The sequence below is a fragment of the Tenrec ecaudatus genome, chromosome 5 (assembly GCF_050624435.1).
Source record: "Tenrec ecaudatus isolate mTenEca1 chromosome 5, mTenEca1.hap1, whole genome shotgun sequence".
NCBI classification, from domain to species: Eukaryota; Metazoa; Chordata; class Mammalia; order Afrosoricida; family Tenrecidae; genus Tenrec; species Tenrec ecaudatus.
This window is the reverse complement of record NC_134534.1, coordinates 77,897,337-77,922,428: the sequence shown is the minus strand read 5'-3', so window position 1 is coordinate 77,922,428 and position 25,092 is coordinate 77,897,337. Positions and strand designations below refer to the sequence as shown.

General features: G+C 42.3%; 1 pseudogene; it reads left to right on the top strand.

Annotated features, from left to right (window-relative positions):
* Positions 1-14,817: 14,817 nt before the first annotated feature.
* LOC142449124 (geranylgeranyl pyrophosphate synthase pseudogene) lies at positions 14,818-24,764 on the top strand (annotated as a pseudogene).
* The last annotated feature ends 328 nt before the right edge of the window (positions 24,765-25,092 follow it).

Here is a 25,092-nt window from a genome sequence, read left to right as displayed (position 1 = left end):
CTTACCTTGCATGAAAAGTACCACTAAATTGAAAGAAGAAAAGAAAGAAATTAAAACTCTTCCCTTAAAAGAAACATGTTTTCTCCACTCACTTTAATTGGATGATAAATTCCTAATTAAGGAGGCCACATTCACACAATTCCACACCCTCTTAGGGATCCATTTAGGAAGCTGCAATGGGAGATAAGAGCAAATCCAAAGACAAGCACTATCCATCTCTGCATTGCCTCCCCAGTTTTGTTTTCCCTGGTTCCTCAAGCCTGGTTTCAACTGTTGTCTGCTAGGCATGGCGTAGGAGCCCTGGTGGTGGAGTTGTTATGAGATGGGCTGCAATCTGCGTGGTTGCCAGTTTGAAACCCCCAGCAGCTCCACCAGGGAAAAACTAGGTTTTGAGCTACTGTAAATAATTACACTCTGGGAACCCACGCAGGGTCCTAGGAGCAGCTTTGATGGCAGGGAAGTTAAGCATAGGCTTCTAACAACAACAGCAAGCTCCAAGGAGACTTGGTGGAGTAGTGGGCTAGTTGTGGGACTGCTAATCTTAATCCCCATCAAGCATTCAAGAGGGAGGAATGGGGAGACATCACATCTTGTTAAGATTTACAGGATCCGGAAACCCATTGAATTTTACTCTGTTTCATAGTGTTGCTAAGTGTCAGGATTAACTCAATGGCAGTGGGTATGAAAATTCAGGCCTGGCGACATTTCTTGGCATATACTAACACTTCTTTTGGAATTTGTGCCACTTCCTTCATCAAATTCATGGCCATCTGTGATATTAACCCTTCTGATCAAATAACTGCCTCTTGGTCCACATGAGCATAATGAAGTGTCCTGGAATTATTTCAAATGCTATACACAAAGACCTTTGCATAATCAATAAGACACAAACATTTTTCGAACATCCTCTGTTTTCAGCCAGGACCCATCCAACACTGGGAGTGATAGCCCTTGATCCATGTCCTCATCTGAATCCAGCGTGAATTTCTAGCAGTCTCCTGTCAGCATACTGGTGCAATCACTTTGGAATTGTCTTCAGCAAAAGTTCACTTGCATGTGATATTAATGATATTGTTCAATGATTTCTGAATCCTGCTGGATCTTCTTTCTTTGGAGTGGACACAATCATGGATTTCTTCCAGTCAGTTCGTCAGGTAACTGTTTTTGAAATTTCTTGATAGAGGTTAGTGAATGCTTCCATTGGTACATCAGTTTCTTGAAACATTTCCATTTCAGCAATTCGTGAGTCTTGTTATTTGCTAATACCGTTAATGCAGCTTGGAGTTCTTTTTAAAATACCATCAGTTCCCTTTATTTTAATGAATCATTTTATTGGGAGCTCTTACCGACGTCATAACATTCCATAATTCAAATGAACAGGAGTAATTGTACAATTGCTACTACAGTCAGTTTCAAAACACTTTCTATCTTCCAGTACTCTTTGATATCAGCTCCCCTTTCCTCCTCCTCCCCACCCGTCCCCTCAGGAATCCTTATCGTTACCGTTGTATATTATAATTATTATTCTATTATATAAAATATAGATATAATAGAATAGCAATGATACGTATATATACATATATAATAGTCATATCTTACCTAATATAATATAACCATTCACCTACAACTCTGTTATCTGCTCCCTTCAAGTGGGGTTATACAGCCTTATTGCTATCAGCCCCTCCCCCCCTTCCCATAGTCTCAGGGAATCATTACTCCCTTTGCTGTTTCTTTCTTTTTTTTTTTTTTCCCATCGCTGTTTCTGAAGGGTTATCCATCCTGGCATTCCTGCATCAAATGATCTTAATTACACAAATGAGTATTCATAGGTCTAACAATATTAATGAGGTAAAACATAAGCCTTAATAGTCAAAGGAGGGCATATTAAAGAACCAGAGCATAATTGTGTTTTCATCAGTGCTCTACTGGACCCTGGATTTACCACACCTCTGTGCACCCCTTCTGAGATGGACTATCCAATTATTTCACAGTGGGCTTGGGGTCTCCACTACATCTACGCCCCGTCACATCCATTTTGTCCCTTGTTTTTGGACTTCTGATACCTCTTCCCATCGACACCGCATGATCACTCAGGCTGATGTGCTTATTCCATGTGGGGTTTGTTGTTTCCATGCCATATGGCTGCTTGTTTAACTACAAGCCTTTAAGACCCCACATGCTATATCTTTTGACAGCTGGCCACTATCAGCTTTCTTCAGCACATTTGCTTAAGGAAGGATACACACCCAGAGGAAGATAAAAGAGTTGAGTGGGACATACTAATGATAAAACACTTGTGTACATCGAAAGACTTCATCGAGAGTAATGAGAGCTCCGGGACCGGGCAGAGACACTTAGCAATGACATATGCGACTAAGGACGTGTCACTAAGATCTACATAATCCTGCAAGCTTACAATAGGAATAAATGAATTGTCCGTGTGGGGTGGGAAAAAGTTTTACAAGATTCACCATCGAGGAAACCCGAATGGCCAAAAAACATATGAGAAAATGTTCCCAATCATTAGTCATCCCAGAGATGCAACTCAAAGCAACTATGAGATACCACCTCACACCCACAAAGATAGCCCAATTCAAAAATCAGAAAGCAACAAATGTTGGAGGGGGTGTGGTGAGATAGAAACTGTCACTCACTGCTGGTAGGCCTGTAGATATGTACAGCCACTGTGGAAAACGATTTGGCAATAGCTAAAACAGATGGGACTCAAGATACCTTATGACGCAGCAATTCCACAACTGGGTATATACCCAGAAGAAATAAGAGACAAACCATGACCAGACATCTGCATTCCAATGCTCATCACTACACAGTTCACAATCACCAAGAATTGGAAACAGCCTAAATTTCTATCAATAGATTAATAGATTTTAAAACTCTGCTCTATTCGCATGACAGAGTACTACGTATCCCTAAAAAAAATAGTGATGAAAAGATGAAGCACCTCATTTTGTGGAAAGAGTTGGAGGATATTATGTTGAGTGAAGTTAACCAAGCGCAAAAGGACAAGTACCACATGAGTGCACTGAGGTAAGTTCAAACAGTAGAACAGGCATAGGGGAAAACGTACATATTGCACAGTTCCGGGACTGAAGGCCAGATACTCTGGCATGATCCAGACCAAACCTAATGATACACATGCCATCAAATAGAAAAATAAAACAAACAATCATATAATGATATGATACATACTCACCTTCTAGGCATGATCGTTGAAGACAAAATGGGTGCATAAATACCATCAGTCCTTAATCATATGCTACTACCTCTTGAAATAATTGAATGCTGACAAGTTCTTTTTGTTACATTGATTCTGTATCCTCCTTCCAACTTCTTTTTTCTTTATATATTTATTATTAATAATTAGGCTTAATACATGTATCAAATCATTCCATATTTCAATCACATCCAGAAAAATGATACATTTGCTACCACAATAAGTTTCCAAACATTTTTTTTCTATATGGGCCCCTTGAAATCATCAACACTGTACCCTGCCACCACCTACATGCCCCCTTCCCCTCTTCCATCTGTTTTTGATACTTCTTCCTAAATCATTCAATATTTTATTATTTGTGGTCAAATATTTCTACCCAATGAGAAAAAGTGAGGACAATATTAATAGTATGATTTTAGGATATAAAAAATGTGTTCAAATATTTTTGGGGTTCTGTATTAGGCTGGTTCTCTAGAATCCAGCCATGCAAAATGAGACAGAGAGAAAGAGGGTTATATCAAGAAAATGGCTCACACAATTGTAGAAGCAGGTAGGCCCAGCCTGATTCAAGTCTGTGGGTCAGATATTAAGCTAAAGGGTTTTCCTGACTCAAGTAGCTGCAGGGGCTACTGAAACAAAATCAGGAAGGTCAATCAGGAAGCAGGAAGACCACAGGCTTGTATCTGTTGCGTCCAATGTTTCCAATGTTGGCAGATCAGATGGCAGGTCAGATGGCTGCCTGCTGGTGGCTCCCAGGCTCAGTAGGCTATATGGCAGCTGTTAGATCACGTCCAAAGAACTAGAGTTGGTGAACCGGATAGTGGCAGGGTCCAGACCCATAAAGAAGCAAAGAGGTTCTCCTAAGAGTAGGCCACAGGTTCTACTAAAAGAACTAGTAGTACTTCTACTAAGAGTAGAGGAAACTTCATCAGGTCTGTGACCTGAATAAAGGGGCTGCATCCCATTCTAATCTTGAAACATTGTTTGCTCATAGTAGATCCTCTTATGCAGTTGATTAAACTGTGTTAAGTTATAACAAGGGGGATTACTAGGTCTTAACTGCCAGACCACTGAGAATCCTGATGTAGACAAGTTGATACAAAACCCAATGATCACAGGCTCACTTACTCTTTGTCTGGGTGATAAATGTAAGTAATGCTAAGTGAAGCTCTAATTGAATTACAACAATAAAATATCACCAAGAACAGTCTATTTATTCTCAGAGGAATTCCAAACAGTTGGAGCATATTAGAAAGCACATTTCCAATAATCTTGCAAGGGAAAAAAATCTGATTATTAGGAAAGAGTTGGAATTAATAGATCAAGGATGTTTTGGGTAGACTTATATTAGTGAGCAGTTAGTACAAGAGTGTAGAGAAATGCAAAACTACAGATTCATCAGTCTGAATTTCCAAATGCAGTTGTTGGAGAAAAATGGGTAAAAACCTTTGGATTACGGGAGGGAGTTTTTACTAGGAAGTAGGAAACCGTTCGAATGATATTTTTGGCTGGGATTAGTGAGTCAATGTCTAAGAATCAGAATTGGCTTCTTTACCCTCAGCACAAACCATATGCTGATTATTTGGTTTTGGTACTCACTGGCATCCAGTTGATGCTGACTCATGGTGATCCTTTAGGACAGGGTAGAACTGTCCCTACATTTCTGAGACTGTAAGTCTTTAAGGGAGTAGAAAGCCCCATCTTTCTCCCACTGAGTGGCTGGTGGTTTTGAATTGCTGACCTCGTAGTAAGCGGCCCAATGCATAACCGCCACACCATCAGATTTTTGTTGTTGTTGTCTCAATCATTGTAGTTCCGTCAGTGTAACACCGCTCATTCAACTTCCTCTCTGTTTCCTGTTTCTAGTCTCCCTTCTTCCTTAACTCTTCTGAACTTTGTCTTTTGATCTCAAATGACTGAGTATTCTCATACGTGTATGTCTCTGTAGTGTTATTGTTTCCTTTATGCACCTGCCTATTGTTTGGCTGAAATTAAGTTATGAGAGTGACTATTTCCATACTTCAAGTGACGAAGGGCCATAGTTTTGGTGGTTTTACCAGTCTACATCTGACCAGTAGCCTGATGTTTTTGAAAAAAATATTTTAGGTTTGTTCCACATTTTCCTGTCATGCAATCAAGAACTTCCTCTCCCCAACCCCCTCCAGTTTGAGAGTGGTCCACAGTGGTAGTGAGGCATCATCTAGTTCTTTTGGTCTCAGCATCCTGGAAGTGGAGGATCACGTTATTCATTAGTTCTTTGGACCAATTGTTTCCTTGCATCTTAAATTTTCTCCACTCTTTTTTGCTCTGGATGGGAAGAGACCAATGGTGTTCTTCACAGGCTACTTATAAAATTTTTAGACAGCCCTCTCCCAATCACTATTTATTAAAATAGGATGCAGAATAATTTTTGGACAATATCATACCAATTTACCTGGTGTCCCTTGAGATTAAGATCCCGAGTCCCCGGGCCCAGCAACTCATTTCCTGTATTTGGCTATAGGAATATAGGAATATGGGTCCCTTGTATATGCTCCTAGATTCATGCTTACATTTGCAGCACATATAAACCCAGATGCATAAATATCATCTGCCAATTTTGTATTATATACTTATGTGTAGTCCCACTCATGTTCCTATCTCTGTTCAATTTTAGCGTCTATCTATGTATTCCCATATAGCGCGTTCTTATTTCAGGAGTGTGTAATTAATGACATTTACTTTGTAGCCTTTAATTCTTGTGTTCCTTCCGGTGTCTTTCTTGTCTTGGTCATTTTGTGCTGTCCTCCTCCTATATTTAATAATATTTTTCCTTTCACCAAAGTTAATATGTGTCAACACTCTAGCGAGTGATTGACCCTTCCTTTCCTCCCATCCGGGTAAGCTTCAAAGAATGGTTTTGTTTTTCCTTTAGGAAAACCTTTCCATAAAGCTGCTCTCGTTCAATATATGTCCTTTGGTGACTGACTATGTCTACTCACCTAATGTCATCTGGCTTCATGCATGGTGTGAGGTAGTTGGCAGATCCACACTTTTTTAAAAAAACATTTTATTAGGGGCTCATACAACTCTTATCACAATCCATACATATACATACATCAATTGTATAAAGCACATCTGTACATTCTTTGCCCTAATCATTTTCTTTTTTTTCCTTTTTTTACATTTTATTAGGGGCTCATACAACTCTTATCACAATCCATACATATACATACATCAATTGTATAAAGCACATCTGTACATTCTTTGCCCTAATCATTTTCTTTTTTTTTTCCTTTTCATTTTTTACATTTTATTAGGGGCTCATACAACTCTTATCACAATCCATACATATACATACATCAATTGTATAAAGCACATCCATACATTCCCTGCCCCAATCATTCTCAAAGCATTTGCTCTCCACTTAAGCCCTTTGCATCAGGTCCTCTATTTTTTCCCCCTTCCTCCCCTCTTCCCCCTCCCTCATGCGTCCTTGGTAATTTATACATCGTTATTTTGTCATATCTTTCCCTATCCGGAGTCTCCCTTCCCCCCCCCTTCTCTGCTGTCCCTCTCCCAGGGAAAAGGTCACATGTGGATCCTTGTAATCAGTTCCCCCTTTCCAACCCACTCACCCTCCACTCTCCCAGCATCATCCCTCACACCCTTGGTCCTGAAGGTATCATCCACCCTGGATTCCCTGTGCCTCCAGCCCTCATATGTACAGCCTCTGCCCTATCCAGCCCTGTAAGGTAGAATTCGGATCATGGTAGTTGGGGGGAGGAAGCATCCAGGATCTGGGGGAAAGCTGTGTTCTTCATCGGTACTACCTCGCACCCTAATTAACCCATCTCCTCTCCTAAGCCCCTCTATGAGGGAATCTCCATTGGCTGACACTTGGGCCTTGGGTCTCCACTCTGCACTTCCCCCTTCATTTAATATGGTATATATATATATAGATATACACACATATATACATATACACACATGATATAAAATTTTTCTTACATATACACAACACTGGTTTTCTTTCTCTAGAAAACTTGGCCTAACACAAGCACTAGGTTATTTCCATCTTTTTGCTATTGTGAATAAGACTGAGATTGTATGGTGTGCATATATCTATTTGTGTCATAGATCTCCTTCCTCTAGGGCAGCAGTTCTAACCTGTGGGTCACGACCCCTTTGGGGGTCGAACAACCTTTCATAGGGACCGCCTGATTCATAACAGTAGCAAAATTATAGTTATGAAGTAGCAGGGAAAATAATTTTATGGTTGGGGGTCACCACAACACGAGGAACTGTATTAAAGGATCACGGCATTCATAAGGTTGAGGATCACTGCTCTAGGGTATGTCCCTAGTATTGGGTGTTGCTAGATTATATGGTATTTCTATTTCCAGATTCTAAATAAGTGTCCTACCATTTTCCACAGTGCTTGTGTATAAATCCCCCAAGCATCTCAGCAACACTTGCAGTTTTCTGGGTTTTTTTACTGCTCCTTTTTCCAATTTTGCTATTAATGCTGAGGTAAGATTACATCAAATTTTTATTATATTTCTTTAATGTCTAATGATCATGAGTATTTCCTATTGTTTTTGCTCTTTAGTGTAATGTTCTTGTCTTCTGTCCTTTTTTTAAATGGAATTGTGTGTGTTTTTTTGTTGTTGAAGAATTGAGGATTTCTATAAGATTTCAGAGATTCGCTTCTTGTCCAATGTCATTGCAAAAAAGTTCCCACCAGTCTGTAGGTTCTCCTGTCGTTCTGTTGATATGCATTTATATTTACTTTGGGGGGTTCTTGTTGCCTAATTTATCATCTGTTTGTGCATTTTTAGTTATCTCATAGAGTGTATTTATGTCATGCATTAAGACCCTAAATTTGCCCCTAGAGCTCAACATACAAAGATAGAATTCCATTTTACTTTTGTGGAATTTATTTCCCACATTCTGACATGAACATGTATAACCAATGTGCTTAGAAACTCACTACTTACTTAACAGGTCCAATAAGCATAGTAGAATCAATGTAATAGACCAATGTGCAGTTTAGATAGACACGTGATCAAATGTCATTATGGACTAAATTATGATATAGCCCTAGAAAATGTAATTTCTATAAGGGAAGATAGCACAACTGTATTGATCTTGTGAATGGAGAGTAATTTTGCCTGGTGATATTTTCTAACAGGTTTCAAGAAAAATATTCCTGATCAACAGCTGCATACCAGGTGTCACAGGATGTGGTAATTTTCTCAAGGATCAAAACAACATGTGAAACAACAGGTGCAAAGGGAGTTGCCATCCATGTTTCTGATAATACACTCTAATTCCCCAGGCTTCATCTACTTTTCTATACAGGTCAAATAGGCGATTTACAACAAAATAATAATTTATAAATTATCAAGGGTTCATGGGGGAATGGGGCGTAGGAAGGAGGGGAAGAATGAGGAACTGATACCAAGGGCTCAAGTAGAAAGCAAATGTTTTGAAAATGATAAGGGAAACAAATGTACAAAAGTGTTTGACACAATGGATGTATATGTGGATTGTGATAAGAGTTGTACAAGCTCCTGATAAAGTGATTTAATTATTTTTAAAAATAGGCAACGCACATAGGGAAGTGATGGAAATCACTACCCTCACCTCCTTCAGGTCCTTGATGGTGGCATTAATATTTGCCATTCCTACAGAAATATATAACTCTTTGTTGTTATTAAAATTAAGAAGGTGGGGGCTTTATTACAGAAGTGAACAGATTACCAAGAGCCAGGATCACAAGACAGTTAAATGTGTTTGACAGGGTTCTCTAGAGAAGCAAAACCAGAACGCTAATAATTATATATATATATATATTTATACAGATAGATATATAACATAAGAAATAAACAGTGAATTAAATTATAAAGCAGTATAAATGGCTCAGTACAACACACTCCTGTGAGACAGTTGTGAGACACTGGCAGTCCTTCAAGTCTTGAGGGCCACCGGGTAGTCCTCTGTAGAGCAATTCAGGCTATCCAGGCATAGGCAGCAAATAGCAAGGCAGGCCATCAACAGTCAGACAGATGACAGGGTCTGATAGTCCCAGTCCCCAGCTCAAGAGATGTAAATTCCAATGGTGTGGCAAAGCAGTTCTTGAAGGAACCTCAAATTACAGTGACACAGTCCACGGGTTAGGTGTCCCACAGGTAGTGTAGCTTGCAAATTGAGACACAGAACAAGCAAGAAAGCTGCACACTGGTCCGATGATGAAAGAGCGAGAGACAAGAAAGGTGAGACTCGCGGAGCCATTTATCTCTACACCCCTCAATTAATCCCACATGTGTTTATCAGCCAGGTTGGCACAATAAACTAACTCCCTCAGCAAGGATATAGTTAGGAGAGACTTCTGGGAAGATGGCGGATCAGGGGACCCGCATACTCTGAGAGCTCTTTTGAATAAGGTGGATTTGGTGCCCAGTTAGCCGAGTGGAAGGAGTCTGGTGAGTGAAACATCACCCCCGGACAGCACCCTACGCCCACACCACACATTTGTCCTCATCCGGGGCCTCGGTGATCCAGGACCCAATTCGTGGGACATCTCGGGTCATTAGGGTGCCTCCCCTGCAGCCATGACTAGCTATAGCCCCACTCAATCCCCAGACTGGGACCCCGTGCCCAGACTCACTTCTCTGCTCTGCCGAGACACGCACAGCGGTGGCAGGACCCCCTACAGCAGCTGCCCAGTCATGGGACCCCACTAGAAGAGACGCTTCCCTATCTCGCAGTTGCCCTCCCCCCACGTGGCAACATCTGTCCTTGGGTCTGCGTCCCTCCCTCCATTTAACCAAGGTCCAGGTAACTGACCTGCAATCTACTGAGGGCTGCCTGGGTGACCTCCACCCCCATTGCTACTTGGGACCTCTCCACCAGCATACTGTTTGCCCAACCGCCCGCCCCATCAGCTTAGCTCCAGCTCCTTTCTGGGCCTGGGAAGCCGCGCTGTGCACTTCCCGCCAGTGTGAGGCTGCAGCCAGAGGCCATCCTGCTTCTATTCCCGACACTGCATTTCTGCCAGAGCCACCTCAGGCTGGCGAGTGTCACCGTGGAGTCCTGTGCCCCCGACCCGGAGTGCTAAACCTGCCTGCCAGGAGGCGCTCCTTCCACCGCTGACAGTGCCAGGCGTAACAGTGGGCGCTCCTGCCTATTGGGAGCATGAGAGACAGGGCTTTGCACTCTTGCCAGAGCGGCTTTGCCCGCCCTGCTGCAGGTGCGGGGGTTTCCAGGGGCAGGCAGTTCAAGGGATAAGCACCCTGCCTGCCAGGGACCCTAGGACGCGGCTTTGCGGTCCCCACCAGAGCTGTCTGTGCACTCCAGTGGCTCTCACTATTGCCGTGCCCTGCAGGGGCCCCAGCGCCAGCTCCTAAGCCTGCCCAGCCCTTCCCAGCCCATACAAAAGGCAGGTGTTGCGGCCTGTGCTCTCTCAGCATCCCTTGCGGCCCAGCCTTTTCCAGCCTGTGCAGGAGACTCGCCCCTGTGGGGCTTCTCCCGCCTGTGTAGCCTCTCCCCATTGCTCAACTCTACATGCCTGCAGGGACCTGGGAGCACTTGCTGATCTGAAGAGCGTTTACCCCCCACATAGCCCAGTCCTGGAGCCCAGATCAGCGCCACGTTCCATGGCAGCAAGGCCCTACCCACCTCCACCTCCTACTAGGCATTGCTAAAACTTGGAGGGAAAATAAGGGGGGAGAGGGATTTAAATATATATATATATATCTTTTATTTCGTGCAGGTTTTTCTCTTTTTTATTTACTTTCTGCGTTTGCTTTACTCTCTTCTTTCTTCCTCCTTTTTCATTATTACTATTACTTCTCTTCTGCCCCTTTTCTATAGGTTTTCCTTCTATCTCTTATTTTCTTTTTCCACTTTCACTATTATTACTTCTTTTCCCTCCTATTTTAGAACTTCTCTTTTCTCTCTCTCTCCATTTTTTCTCTCTTCTCCCAAATTAAAAAAAAATTATTTTTAAATTATAATTTAATTTTTTAAAAACAAACAGGCTGCTAAGGGTACCCTGACAGACCAGGTCAAAGCAGCCTGGGGTCACTCACTGAGGCTCCTGCCCCACGCCAGTCGCTGAAACATCTCACCACTCCTGGTCACTAAGCCTTCGAGGAACTGTGCCTACAAAGCAATCTGACCTATCCTTATAGTTGGTCATAGGCAGCCACCTGAAAGAATCCTTAATAATAACACAGATAAGGGCCCCCTGGCCTCTGAGAAACATGGTGCCTAAGAAAGGATCGAGGAAAAATCAACAGACCACATCACTCCAACAACAAAAAAACCCAGAGATACAAAATCTAGTAGCAGAGCTAATGTCTCTCATAGAAGAAACAGATACAGATCTGCCACAGAAGGAAATCTTCAGAAGTCTGCTCGCAGTAATACAGGAGCTGAGGGAAGCAACCCAGAATAAGGATGCAATGATAGAGGAGATGAAATTCGCAATAGAGCGGATGAAGTCCACCCACCAAAGGAACTGCAGGTGCTAACAGAGGAGGCAGCAGAAGCCACACACAAGGTCACAGAATTATGATGAGGCTTGAGGAGTCAGAGAACTGTATGAGTGATCTCGAGGACTTTCAAACAAACCTAAGCAAGTGAGCAAGACAGTCATATAGGAAAATTAAAGGAGCAGAAGATAACCTGAGATCAACGACAGATGCTACAAACAGGAATAATATTCGAATAATCGGTCTACCAGAGCACAACACACAAGTTGACAGCCAAGATAGCAAAGGAATTTCTGGACAAAAACTTTCCCAACCTAACAAGTGAGAACCAGGAACTCATCCAGGAAGCATAAGGGATGCCAGCTAGACTAGACCCCAAGAAGAACACGCCAAGAAATATAATAGCAAAAATATCCAACTTCGAGGAAAAAGAGAAAAAAATGTAAACATTTTATTAGGGGCTCATACAACTCTTATCACAATATATATATATATATACAGCAATTGTATAAAGCACATCTGTACATTTTTGCCCTAATCATTTTCAAAGCATTTGCTCTCCACTTAAGTCCTTTGCATCAGGTTCTCTTTTTTTCCCATCCCACCCTGCTATCCTCTCCCTCATGAGCCCTTGATAATTTATAGATTATTATTTTGTCATATCTTGCCCTATCCGGCTTCTCCCTTCACCCCTTCTCTGTTGTCCATCTCCCAGGGGTCACATGTAGATCCTTGTAATCGGTTCCCCCTTTCCAACCCACTCACCCTCTACTCTCCTAGTATCGCCCCTCATACCCCTGGTCCTGAAGGTATCATCCACCCTGGATTCCCTGTGCCTCCAGCTCCTATATGCACCAGTGTACAACCTCTGCTCTATCCAGACTTGCAAGGTAGAATTCGGATCATGGTAGTTGGGGGGAATGGAAGCATCCAGGATCTGGGGGAAAGCTGTATAAAAGAGAAAATTTTAAGAGCAGCAAGATAAAGGAAGACAGTCACATACAAAGGAATGCAGGTAAGAGCATTCTCAGACCTATCAGCGGATACCATGAAGAGGAGAAGAGAATGGGGCATCATCTTCCAAAAGCTGAAAGAAAAAAATTCCTCCTGCGGAATCCTGTACCCATTAAGGTTATCCATTAAGATAGATGGTGAGATAAGGGTCTACCAGGACAAAGAAAGACACAAAGGACATGCTGCAAGTCACCCGACCCTATGGGAGATACTGGCTGATTCAATAGGACCAGAGGACCAACCTTCACCAAGAACAAACAGGAGACCACTATATAGCCCATCTCCATCTAGAAGTCAATATGCCGGCAACAATTACCAGGACAACAGGGTCTCAGATGGAAAGGAAGGCAAGCTAGAAACCCTCCACTCAAACGCAGCACACTGATATGAAGTGAGACAGGTAAACACCCAAGACAGAAAACAGGGTATGACAACTAGGAATCCACAGACAGTGATAATAACTCTGAATTCCAATGGACTCAATTCGTACATTAAAAGAAAAAGGCTTGAGGACTGGCTCAAAAACATAATCCATCAATCTGTTGCCTGCAAGAGACTCATCTTAAGCGAACAGACAAGAATATGCTAAGAATAAAAGGCTGGCAGAAAGTTTACCAATCAAATGGTAACTCAAAAAAGGCAGGGGATGCTATCTTAATCTCTGACAAAATGGACCTCAAGATCCAAACCATAAAAAGGGACAAAGAGGGACACCAAATAATGCTCAAAGGTTCAGTAAACAAGATGTATTTAGCATATTGAATATTTATGCTCCTAACGATTCTGCAGCAAATTTCATCAAACTACTAAAAAGATGAAAAAAGAAATCATGGACTCAACAATCATTCTAGTTGAATTTAATACTCCTCTATCAGAGGAAGACAGATTACTGGGAAAGAAGCTCAGCAAGGAGGCCATAGAGTTAAACAATGTAATTAGGCAACTTGACCTGATAGACATCTATAGAGCTTTCCATCCAAAGCAGCAAGGATTTTCACATTCTTTTCAAATCCACATGGATCTTTGTCAAGAATAGACCACATGCTGGGACACAAGTCCAGTCTTAGTAAATTCAAATACATAGATATTATCCAGGCATTTTTCTCAGTTCACCATGCCATAAAGCTGGAGATTCATAAGAGGACGTTCCAAAAAGCAAAGGCAACCAATTGGAGGATGAACAACAATCTCCTGCGACATTAATGGGTACAGGCCCAGATTAGGAAGTTTCTAGAAACTAATGAGAAAGAATAAAATGTATCAAAACTTATGCAACACTGTGAAAGCAGTTATCAGAGGTAGCTTGATATCATTAAAGCATATATTTAAAAAGAAGAGAGGCTTATGACAGAAACGTTAACACAAAACCTCCAACAAATAGAACACAGAGTCAGCAGAACAACCTCTCCAATAGCAAGAGATAAGAAATAATAAAAATTGGGGCACAATTAAACCAGTGGGAAGACGAGAGAACAATGCAAAAGATAAATGCAGCTAAAAGTTGGTTCTACGTAAGAATGAGGAAGAATGACAGACCTCTCGCAAATCTTACCAAGGATAGAAAGGAGCAAACATAATTAGCCAGGATGAGGGATGAAACGGGGGCAATAACAACAGACACCAATGAGATTAAAAGGGTAATCACAAAATACTATGAAGGTCTGTATTCTATTGAATTCAGATATATGGAAGACATGGATAAATATATGGAAAACCAGTCTCTCCCTAGATTATCTCAGACAGAGATCAAGGACCTCAACAAACCCATAGCAAAAGAAGAAATAGGGAGGGTCATCAAAAACCTACCAACAAAAAAGCCCAGGGCCAGATGGTTTCACAGCAGAATTCTACCAAGCATTCAGGGAAAAGTTGACACCAATCCTCCACAAAGTGTTCCATAACGTAGAAGAGGATGGCAAACTCCCAAACTCATTTTATGAAGCCAGCATTACTTTGATACCCAAACAGGGCAAAACCCCCACAGGTATAGAGAATTACAGATGAGTATCTCTAAGGAACATAGATGCAAAAATTCTTAACAACCTATTTGCCAATAGAATACAAAGTATATGAAACATATCATCCACAATGACCAGGTAGGATTAATCCCAGGAATGCAGTGATGGTTTAACATCTGAAATATCCATTAATATTATAAACCACATCGAGAAGAAAAATTATAAAAACCATACGATAATATCCATAGACGCAGAAAAGCATTTGACAACATCCAACACCCATTCCTAATCAAGACACTCATGAAGATAGGATTGGAAGGTAAGTTCCTCAAGCTGATACAAGCTATCTATGAAAGACCAACAGCCAACATCATAGTCAATGGAGAAAAGACAAAATCAATCTCACTGAAAAAGGGTATAAGACAAGGATGCCCACTGTCACCACGTCTATTCAATATTGTTTTGGAGGTTCTGGCTAACAACATAAGAGAGCAGAAGGACATCAAAGGGATCCAAATGGGAGAGGAGGAGGTGAAACTATTGCTCTTTGCAGATGACATGATCCTGTACATTGAAAACCCCAAAAGCTCCACAGCTGGAGTAGTTAGTGATAGAGGAATATGGAAGAGTGGCAGGATACAAGATCAATGAACAGAAGTCGGTGTTTTTTCTATACACATCGGACAGGACCATGGAAGAGGGGATTAAGAAGGAAGTACCTTTCACAGTAGCTAAGAACAAACTGAAATACCTAGGAATATATTTAACAAAAAATACTAAAGACCTATACAAGGAAAACTATAAGACCCTACTACAGGAAACCAAAAGTGACCTCCACAAATGGAAGAACATCTCCTGCTCGTGGATTGGAAGGCTCAACATAGTAAAGATGACAGTCCTCCCTAAAGCACTTTACAAGTTCAATGCTATACCAATTCAAATACCATCAACCTTTTTCAAATAATTGGAAAAACTGACCAACAATTTCATATGGAGAGGGAAAAAAACCAGAATTATTAGAGAACTCCTCAGGAAGAAGGACACAGTTGGAGAACTTGCCTTACCCGATTTTAATGCCTATTACACCGCTACAGTGGTCAAAACAGCGTGGCACTGGCACAATGACAGACACTCAGACCAGTGGGAAAAAAATAGAAAGCCCAAGAATAAAACCATCAGCATATAGACAACTGATCTTTGACAAGGGTCCTAAAACCATTAAGTGGAAGAGGATGCCCTTTTTAACAAGTGATGCTGGAAACAATGGATATCCACATGTAGAAAGATGAAACAAGACATTTACCTCACCCCATGCACAAGAATAAACTCAAGGTGGATCACAGAACTAGAAGGTAAACCCCAAACCATCGGGACCATCAAGGAGGAATTTGAGGTTAATCTTAGAGCACTGGCCCAGGGAGCTCATAGGCTCACTGGAATAGGGAAGGGTACACACACGGGTGAACTGGAAATCAACAAATGGGATTTAGTAAGAATAAAGAACCTGTGCACCTCAAAAGACTTCACAAGACAACCCACAGACTGGGAGAGGATTTTTAGTAATGACACATCGGACAAAGGGCTCATTACTAAAATCTACAACACAATCATGACCTGCAAAAAGACGAAAACAGCTAACCCCCTAAGGAAGTGGGCCAAAGAATGAAAAGACCTTTCCCTAGGGAGGAGACCCATATGGCCAATAAGCATATGAGAAAGTGTTCCCGCTCATTAGCCATAAGAAATGCAAATCAAAACAACCATGAGACACTACCAACACCCCTGTAGCTAGCCCAAATCAGCAAACCAGAGAGCAACAAGTGTTGGGTGGGGCTGTGATGAAGTAGGAACATTCCTCCACTGCTGGTGGTCGTGTAGATTTGTACAACCACTGTGGAAAGCAATCTGGAGATATTTAAAGAAAATGGAAATTGATCTACCTTGTGACCCAGTCATCCCTCTACTGGGCATACACCCATTGGTAGCAACAAATAAAACATGACCAGTCATCTGCACTCCAATATTTATTGCAGTACAATTCACAATCACAAAATCTTGGAAACAGCCTAAGTTTCCATTGCTAGGCAACTGGATTAGTAAACTCTGGCACATACACACAATGGTGTACTATGCAGCACTGAAAAGCACAGACAATCAGATGAAACACGTCGTTTCGTGGGAAGAGCTGAAAGGAATCATGTTAAGCGAGGCAAGCCAAACTCAAAAGGACAGGTATCACATGATTCCCCTGAGGTAAGTACAATCAGCATGCCAGGAATAGAAGAATAAACACCTATCTCACAATAAACGGGCGGAAGCATAGATAGTTGGGAGGAGGGCAGACCACACCTAGAGAGGTACATGAGAGTCCAACATAAAGAAGGGGAATGGGGGCAGGTTGAGGGAGAAGCAGGGTGGGGAGAAACTGAGTTGATGGCATGGGGGTAACAGGGTACTAACCCACCCAGAGGGAGATTATCGGTTGTGTCCCCACAGAACTGGAATGTACATATAGACCCCACCATGACACGTAAAACCAGGAGGGCAACATAATGCATGGAGGAATCCACAAAAAGACTGGACCAGACGCCAGTCCTTACCAGATTTAGCCCTACCCCCAATGTGGAAGGAGTGCCACAGAAAATGAAAATAGATCATCTGGTGTGGGAAAGGAACTGACCTACCATACCCAGAAGGAAGCTGAAGCAAAGGAAGGACGAGGGACAAAGTGGAGCACACCTAGGCCCACCAAGATCAGAGGATGATAGCCTGGCTTGGAGGACCCAATGTACAGGGAGGACCATATAGCTGGCCCCACGGTGAGATGAGACATCCTGCACTGACTCATGGCCCTACAGGGGACAGCACCGGAGACACATTGGGGGATGTGCAACTGAGCTGATCCCCCCCACACACACTGAGGCAAAACATTGGGGCATACAATTGAGAGATGGGGGAGGCAGAACAAGGAGGCCCCGAGTGATTATAAAGAATGGACTTTGGGGCCAGGACATGGCACTCCATCAGACTCGTCAGGAAAACACACCTAAAGGTCAACAAACAGATCTTGAACTATTAACAGGCTTTTTAATTTTTTTCTGTTTTGTTGTTGCTTTTTTCTTTTTTCCCTCTTCTTTGAAATTTTGTATGTCAGTGGCTTTTTTGTTTGTTAGCTTGTCAGTGTTGCTGCCTTCGTCGCCATTTTCTTATGTGCCACTTTGTTTGGTGCTGTCAAAGCCATCTGCACTTTTATGCACATATTATTATCTCTGCATGTCCACCTAGATAAGATAGGTAGGACAAACAATGTGAGACGAAAATAACAGGACCAACAGTCCTGGGGGGACATAAGAGTGTGGGAGATAAGGGAAGGGAGTAGGTGTTGGCCAACCCAACAGGGAACAATGAGTGGTTCAAAACCAGTGCCAAGGAGGGGATGGAAGGACTGTTAGGGAGTGACCAAGGGCAAGTTAACTGAGAGGAATTACTGAAACCAGAATGAAGGCTGAACATGTAGTGGGAGAGAAGGAAAATGTAAGGAAATATAGGAAAGGAGTAGGAGGCAAAGGGCATATACAGAGGCCTAAATACAGACATGTACATATGTAAATATATTTATGATTATGGGGGAAATAGACCTATGTGCATATATTTACAGGTTTAGTAGAGTAGCAGTGGACATTGGACCTCCTCACGTGCATTCCCTTAATACAAGAGCACCTTGCTCACCCAAACGGTCATTCCATGATCCCCACCTTCCTGACATGATCGCGGAAGACAGACGTGTGCATAAGCAAACATAGTGAAGATAACTGATGGTGCCTGGCTATCAAAAGATATAGCATCTGGGGTCTTAAATGGTTGAAGGTAAACAAGCGGCCATCTAGCTCAGAAGCAACAAAGCCCACATGGAAGAAGCACACCAGCCTGTGTGATGATGAGGTGTTGAAGGGACCAGGTAGCAGACACCAAAGAACAAAAACTATCATTGTGTGATCACCGTCCCCACATAAACGCTGAAGACAAAGGTGTGCATAAGTAAGTGTGGTGAAAAAGGCTGATGGTGCCCGGCTACCGAGAGATATAGCACCTGGGGTCTTAAAGGCTTGAAAGTAAACAAGCGGCCATCTAGCCCAGAAGCAACAAAGCCCACATGGAAGCAGCACACCAACATGTGTGATCATGAAGGGCTGAGGGGACCAGGTTTCAAGCACCAAAGGCGGGGGGGTGGGGAGGGGTCATATCATTGTGAATGAGGGGAGTGCGTGATGGGGACCCAATGTCCATCTGTAGACAACTGGACATCCCTTGCAGAGGGGTAGTGGGAGGAGATGAGTCACTCAGGGTTCAGTGAATTAATAATGAAACTCACAACCTTCCTTTAGTTCTTAAACGCTTCCTCTCCCCAATTCTATCTTGCAAACCTGGTTAGACCACAGGATATACTGCAGTACAGATGGGAACTGGAAACACAGGGAATCCAGGATAGATGAACCCCTCAGGACCAGTTGTGAGAGTGGCAATACTGGGAGGGAGGAGGGAAGTTGGGGGAGAACCGATAACAAGGATCTACATATAACCTCCTCCCTGAGGGATGGGCAACAGAAAAGTGGGTGAAGGGAGATGCCGGGCAGTGTAAGATAAGATAAATAATAAATGATCAATTATCAAGGGTTCGTGAGGGAGTGGGGCATGGGGAGGGAGGAAGAGGGAAAAAAGGAAAACGAGGAGCTGATCCCAGAAACCCAATCAGAAAGCGAGTTCTGAGAATGATGAGGGCAACGAATGTATAAGTGTGCTTTACACAACTGATGTATGTGTGGATTGTGGTAAGAGTCGTATGATCCCCAATAAAATGATTTTTAAAAAGATATTGTTATTGGTTCACAGGAACACCTCTCTTTAGCCAACAGCCAAGTCTCTTTGGTCCTCAGCCTCTCAGTTACTGGGCCTATCTATGCCTGTGTGGGCCAGGAAGCCAGCTCACTGCTGCCTCACAGTCTCCTCGTGTTGAAACATCTCTGTTCTGTTTCATGGTCTTCTTGCCTCTCTTGGCTCTTTTGTCCTATCCCATGATATCCAGGCAGCTGAGTCTGGTGACTTTGACCTTGAGCTCTGCCCCTTAACACAGAGACTCTGAATGTGCTCCATGGGTGGTTCTCATTCCTTTGTGATCCTGGGACTAATCTTTGTATCCCTGATTTAAAAAAAAATAGTTGATGACTTTTTAAATAGTTTTACTGAGATATAATTCATATACCATACACGTTCATAGTGCAGTCAAATTAAAAAGAGTTGTACATACAGCACTACAATCAGTACCAGAACATTTTCTTCCTGAGAAATATGGGACTATTTCATTTGCTATGTGGTAGAGGTAGTTTTAGTGGCTCTCTGATGGCCTTTTCTACCAAATGCCAGGAAGCCAACATGAAGGCTCTAGCAGTGGTTGACTGTGTCTATTTAGTTATGGATTCTGACACTGGACAAATAACTATAAAATAAATGCAGGTACCCATTGGGACTACTGTGAAATGAACCTGTAATAAATATCTTCCATAAGCTCCTACTTCGACTGATAGATCACAGTGATGTTTTAGATCTCTGAGAACTTGTATTAACTCAGAGTTAGTAATTAATGATTACCAAGAGGTTTAATTTTTTTCATTTCCCCCAAACCCTCTAACTCTGGTAATAATATGACAAACTCATCGATGAGAGTTGGGAGAAAGATTAACAGTATACAATATTTAAGTAGTTAGTTTATTGTGCCAACCTAGCCATATGGGGTTAATTGAAGGGCGGAGGGATAAATGGCTTGGTGAGCCTAGTCTTTCTAATTCTAGGGTCTCTTGCTTTCTGATGGTCAGGCCAGGGTGCAGCTGCCTTAGCCAAGTCCCTGCTTTAGTTGGCAAGGCTCACTTCCTGAAAGACATCCCTGAGGAGAAGCCACATGGACCTACCCTATGCAGTCCTGGGTGCTGGAGCACCCATGTGGAGACCCCTGCCAGCTTTGAGATGCTTACACATTCACTGATTCAGCTTTCCTCCTGCAGTCAGCATCAGAGTGTATGTTTTATGAGATGAAGGAAGATTTTGTGGATTGGTGTTGTACATATGGATTAATGTTGGACTGGTGGGCTTGGGCAGCACTGGGTTGGGATGGTTTCTTTCTATCTTTTTTTGAATTGTTTTATTAGGGTCTCATACAACTTTTATCACAATCTATACATACACACCAATTGCGTAAAGCACATTTGTATATTCATTGCCGCCATCATTCTCAAAACATTTGCTCTCCACCTAAGCCCCTGGTATGAGGTCCTCATTTTTCCCCTCCCTCCCCGTTCCCCTCTCCCTCATGAACCCTTGATAATTTATAAATTATTTTGTCATATCTTGCCCTGGCCGACATCTCCCTTCACACATTTATCTGTTGTCTGTCTGCTAGGGAGAGCGTCACATCTAGATCCTTGTAATCGGTTCCCCCTCTCCAACCCACCATCCCTCCACACTCCTAGTATTGCCACTTACACCACTGGCCCTGAAGGGATCATCTACCCTGGATTCCCTGTGTTTCCAGTTCCTATCTGTACCAGTGTACATCCTCTGGTCTATCCAGACTTGCAAGGTAGAATTGGGATCATGATAGTGGGGAGGGTGGGTGGAGCATTTAGGAGTTAGAGGAAAGTTGTATTTTTCATCATTGCTACATCACATCCTGTCTGGCTCGTCTCCTCCCTGAGACCCCTCTGTAAGGGGATCCTCAGTGGTCTACAAATGGGCTTTGGGTTTCCACTCCGCACTTTCCCCACTCATTCACTATGGTAAGATTTTTTTGTTCTGACGATGTCTGATACATGATCCCTTCGACACCTCATGATCACACAGGTTCGTGTGTTTCTTACATGTGGGCTTTGTTGCTTCTGAGCTAGAAGGCCACTTGTTTACCTTCAAGCCTTTAAGACCCCAGACGCTATATCTTTTGATAACCCGGCACCATCAGCTTTCTTTGCCACATTTGCTTTTGCACCCATTTGTCTTAAGTGATCGTATCATGGAGGTGAGCACATCTTGATATGCTTTTTTTGTTCTTTGATGCCTGGTAACTGATCACTTTGGTACTTCGTGATCACACAGGTTGGTGTGCTTCTTCCACGTGGGCTTTGTTGCTTCTGAGCTAGATGGTCGCTTGTTTACTTTCAAGCTTTTAAGATTCCAGATGCTGTATCTTTTGATGTTGTTGTTGTGTTGTATATTGTTGGTTGGTTTTTCTGTCTTGTTTTTGTGCATGTTAGTATCTCCGCAGGTCTGTCTAAATAAGATAGGCTGGATGAACAATCTGGAGGAGAAAACAATTGGACCGACACCCTGGGAGACATGGGAGAGGGGAGGTGGGGGGAAGGAAGTGGTGTTAACAAACCCAGGGTCAAGGGACAAATGATCCAAATTGGTGGTGAGGAGGGTATGGGAGGCCTGCTAGGTCATGATCAAGTGGAATGTAACAAAGAGGAATTGCGGAAACCCTGGTGAGGACTGAGCATGATAGTGGGACAGGAGGAAAGTCAAGGGAAATAGATGAAAGAGCTGGGAGGCAAAGGGCATTTATTGAGGTCTAGATAAAGATATGTACATATGAAAATATATTTATATATAAGGATGGTGAAATAGATCTATGTGCATATTTTTGTAGGTTTAGTATTAAGTTAGCAGAAGGACATTGGGCCCCACTCAAGTACTCACTCAATGCAAGAATACTATTAAATTGGCATTCTATGATGCTCACCTTCCCGACACAACCATTGAAGACAAAGCCGGTGAATAAGCAAATGTGGTGAAGAAAGCTGATGGGATATTTTCTTGATGGGTACTTACCCTGTATATAGAACTCTCTCTTATACATGAGTTTCTGTGGATTTTTTTTCTGTAAAGTACCCAGACTAACACAAATTTCAAGACGATGTGATTTTCCCTTTATTCAAGGAGTTTTGGGTCTAGAAACTGGTCATAGTCTGGGAAAATATTATGGGATCACAACTCTGTGTTTTGGTGATTCTGGTTCACTTGACTCAATATTCTTCCATTTATAGCAATAGAGTAGGAATTTAGTGGATTGGTTATCTATTTCTTTTCTGGAACACAAATGTAGTAATCCAGGTTAGTGTGAGCAACTACATTTTGTTTTAAACTGTCTTCAACCCCTTGCTAGCAGCTAGTCCCCTCACCCCCTTTTACCCTCTGCTCCATACCCATTCTTCTGATAGATCTGGACTCTTTCAAGATGTCTCTGGACTCTGCCTGCCCAATTAGCAAGAACTTGAAACCCTCCTTGTAGTTCTTGAATTATTATTTGCAGCTTTGCTGTTCCCCCTCGCCCTGCTCTACCCTACCAATCTGATAAGAATGTAACTGCTTGAATATCCCTCCCCTTAAGCCAGCCCACTACTTGGAACTATGAAAATCCTGTACTTTCATTGTCCTGGGTCAAGAGTGTTTTTCAGGATGCTAGTCCCCCTTGAGCCAGCTGTTAATAAAGGCTTCAAATAGTAATAAGTGGTGTGGATTGATCTCACCTGTAACAACACAGTGATGAAATATGAAACTCAATCGATCAGGTTATATTGATTACTCTTTTAGCTTGGCTGGCCATTTAGATAATCACACCCCCTTTGTCTGATGATTAAGTGCTATGAATTCATTCCTACCACTTGAAATCTATTACCTCCTTTATATTTAGCAATTCCAGTTTGGAATTCCAGTAGAAATTCCCATTAGAATTTCTGACCCATGGGGAAGAATAACTGATGATAGATTGCTTTGAAGATATTAGCTTGCTGTGTTAGTCTCAATTCCCTAGAGCAGCAAAGCAAGTGAAACACATAGGTGTGTATATACATATTTTGTTGTTTACTTATCCCAAGGAAATGGCTCTTTCAGGGGTAGAGGCTGGAATATTCCAAATCTATGTTAGGAGATGATGGTCTAGATGCAGGATTTAAAATAGCGAAAACCTAAGTGTTTTGGCAGAACATCTGTATACAAAGGGCGTTTTAAAAGTTTGTGGGAGTGTGCCTAGGATTGTGTATTTTATGCAGAGGAATGCGGTGTTGCTGGCGTCTGAGGGAGGAGGACTCTGAAGTAGGGGACGGATCCAAGGAGGCATCAGGAGGAACTGTGGTCAGGACTGAGGTCAGGAGGAACGTGGGGACTTAATACACAGCTACTCCTGGACCACAGTGCGAAGGCAGTGATAGCCTCATTCAACCATCTCCTTTGAAATTGAACGACAAGGGAGGTGGCTCAAGAAACAGTCCGAATAATTCTTCTAGAACCCTACAAGTACTAACTTCAGTTACCAGGTAAACAAGTAAGAACCAAGCTTTTAACCATTGGCTAAAAGTTCCAGAAGACGAACTGCAGGTTATTCAAGTGACAGAAAGGCTGCACCATTCCTGTGTTCTTATTGAGGATACTGAAAACAACTCAAAACTTCCATGTGGCTTTCTGGTGGCTCACAGCATGTATGGAATTCCATCTGTCCTCTACTTCTTAGTGGCTCACGGCATGTATGGAATTCCATCTGTCCTCTACTTCTTAGTTTGGAAAATGTCCTGACCTCAATCACCCAGATGCAGTGAAACATTTTACCCACCTGCTTTTAGAACTCCATCGGGGCAAGGCCTAGATATATCCCGGAGAGCTAATTCCACTTGTCCCACTGAAGAGGCGTACAAAGCGATGGTCCTCCAATCGTCTGCTGCACTCTTTCGGTTAGCTGTAGGTTGTATGCAATTGCTTTTGGATTACAAAGAAGATTTAACACCTCTACTTAATACACTTGGGCTCCCCTCGCCCCAATTAGGGATACTTATGCTCATCGACACTCCAAAGAATATAATGAAAACAAGAGTTTTTATGAAGATCTAACTGAATAAAGTTCTCATTTCTCACTATTCATGCTACTCAGTCCAGGCCTGAATGCACCCAGCTGCTGAATATCTGGCACATTATGTTGAGAATGTAAGTTCTTTTGAATACACTCAGAATACTCTGAAAGAGCTTAAATCTAAAGTCTAAAAAAATGATGCATGGAGTGGGAAATCTGAATGCACAGCTCACATTTCAGTAAGATGTTCAGGAAAAAATAATGAACGATATTAAGCCATTTTGATTGGCCTGATCACTTATTTTAATTGTTTGCTCCAATGGTATTTGCTCCAATGGTAGTTAGTCTTTAAAAATGGAACGAATAAAAAAAGGCGTGCATTATTTTTTTTCTATTTGAAACCCCTCTGTACTGATAAGCACCTAGTATAGAATTGACAAGATCGAAAGAAGCCACATTTGAAGAAGTCTCATTTGGACGTCAGCATGTGCTGCCGTGGGACACTGTGCTCCACTTTTT